The sequence below is a fragment of the Argiope bruennichi genome, chromosome X1, assembly GCF_947563725.1.
Source record: "Argiope bruennichi chromosome X1, qqArgBrue1.1, whole genome shotgun sequence".
NCBI lineage: Eukaryota > Metazoa > Arthropoda > Arachnida > Araneae > Araneidae > Argiope > Argiope bruennichi.
Genome location: NC_079162.1, coordinates 112089969 through 112092406, shown reverse-complemented (window position 1 = coordinate 112092406; position 2438 = coordinate 112089969). Strand labels below are relative to the sequence as shown.

General features: G+C 30.1%; 1 non-coding gene across 1 annotated transcript; it reads right to left on the bottom strand.

Moving 5' to 3' along the window:
- Window positions 1-1943: 1943 nt before the first annotated feature.
- LOC129959566 (U1 spliceosomal RNA) lies at window positions 1944-2103 on the bottom strand. The gene has a single exon (XR_008783459.1). It is a non-coding gene; the product is annotated as a U1 spliceosomal RNA (small nuclear RNA).
- Window positions 2104-2438: the final 335 nt, after the last annotated feature.

The window sequence follows — 2438 nt, the reverse complement described above, 5'->3', positions numbered from 1 at the left end:
CCATACCTTAGAATCAGTATCAGGACATAAGTACAACTCTTTTCTCTCTCGTTGTCACTAAACATTTCTTCTGTGCTCCAGTTCCTTTAACGGATTGCATTTTTTCTCAGTTCCTATTTCACTCTACTGCATATACACAGTAACAGAAAACCACTTTTGAATGATTATGTCTTTCAAGAAAACGAGAAAAACCGTAGTAATTACATCTGCGCATACTACCGTTGCGCCATCTGTATGGAAAAAGAGTATTTGGTTTAAAACAGTGTATAGAGAGAGCGGTGAGCAATCGGGAAGATATGTGTGTACCATCGGCTCTCGTCAAATTAATGAGTGTGATTAAAAGTGAATTACAGTCCGTTAAATGAGCCTTTCTTTAATGGGTTTGAGATCTTTTTGTGAGCATCAAGGACAGTAATACAGATGTTAGTTACATAGTTTTTAATAGAGAATTGAATCTTCCATCAGGTACAAATTTTTTGAGTGCTTAAAACTTCACATTAAATAAGAAAATGAAGAAAAATTCATTTAGGAACAATAAATAATTTAAAATTATTTTTAGTGTTTTTAAATTTAATTGAAATCTTTCGAAATTCAATTCTCAATAAAGAATCTCAGACAGATGTTTCGAATTTTCTGCAACCGCAATATTGCATTCAGGATTTTCACTCATAATTGAAAGAGCTCAGTCTAAGAATAAAATACAGTAACTTGAGAAAACACAATTTTTTTTTAAATTTTCTAATTTAAAATATCATAGTACATCTATAGAAAAATGCAATAGAGATAAGATATTTTCTTTGTGGTACTATACATGCAAAATAAATAAATTCAAGGGGTAAAGACATTTTTTTCGCACATATATCAACATAAAAGTTTGTGATCTTTCCGCAGTAAGAAAAATGAGGAAAAAGGATTTTGATTAATTTTCAGTAATATTATTATTATTTTTTTAATTTTAATTGTATCATGAATTTTTTCTTTCTAAATTAATAAAAATACTAAATGTCATATTTATTGATTTTGACTAAATAATGCAGTAATTGTATAAAGCAATTATCACTTGTATATCATTACGCTACAGGATCATTTTTTTGTTTAAATCCAACAGACTTCATCTTTATAAAAATCGAAAGCAAAAGCGAAAAAAAAAATCGAACGAATAATTACAGCTGATATTGAAACTATTTTAATACTTTATGGGTCTATAACATTATTGTTAAAATAATGTAGTAGAATTCTATATGGTATTAGATCATTCAAAATTAATTTTTTAAAAGGGAAAATAATTTATTCAGTTCCAGTGTTCATTACTGTTCAATTAAATATAAAGAGTGACCTAATTCTTCACAATTTAATGAATCACATGAACTACATATGGAAAGCATTTCAAATCGTCAGGGTGCACGCACAATAATAGTCAGAGTTCTTTAAATAATGTTTAAAAAAGAAAATGCATTTTATAAATTCATTTATTACAAATTGTTCATTCAATTAAACCATAGCATCTGTATGTTTTAAGACATGTAGATTTATTTGCTCTAGAGCAATTTTCAAAGATTTATAAGACGTTGTTCTAACATTCAGCGAAACACAATCACGTAGTTTAATACATTTGCCGAGATATATCATTATACGTTTCATAAACGATGTATAGTAACTGTGCTCAATCTAGATAATTTACATGAAAAAAGTAAAACGTAAGCTGTCGAAATATGCAATGTTTTGTAAATCAAATCATACTAGTAGCCAGCGAATATTCCAAGAATGCGTTAATGGAAAGAACGAGTGGCCCTACGATTGGTTAGAGGAACTCGGTGAATTGACTTAAAAAACATAATCTTAAATTCAAAACACATTTGCAAGTATCAATGAAATATTCTTCGCTGTGAACGAAGACATAGATACGTAATTATTATGTTGAGTGTGTTCTATTTTTAACAAGGCCGGGAGCAGCGCGAACGCAGTCCCGATTCCAAAAATTAGGCGCCCCAGCCACTGCTGCTTGCAGTGGTGGCGACCGTCAACCGCCCCAAGTGCAATGGACGGCCTTAGATCGGGAAAGCCCCCTTCATGATCAGGGTATTTCCGACCCCATGTAAGTATGCAGCAGTATTATCTCGGAAATTCTATATGTAATTTTTCTTTATAGAAATAGTGGTAGGAAATAAATCTACCATGAATAGGTTACATTATATATTTGTGCATTTCCTGACAGAATTTTCATTTCGAATGTGATAGCATTTTATTTATATTCTCAGATGCATACACTTCCCATTAACGCATTCATTGTTTTATCGTCATAATTAGTGTCGCCGAATAATTTTTCTTTTTACAAATAAAATACTTTAACCTGATTTAATATAATTTTTACTATTCACGGAATCATTATATATAATTTACACTTTTAAAAATAGTGGTATTAATATTTCTAATGTGGG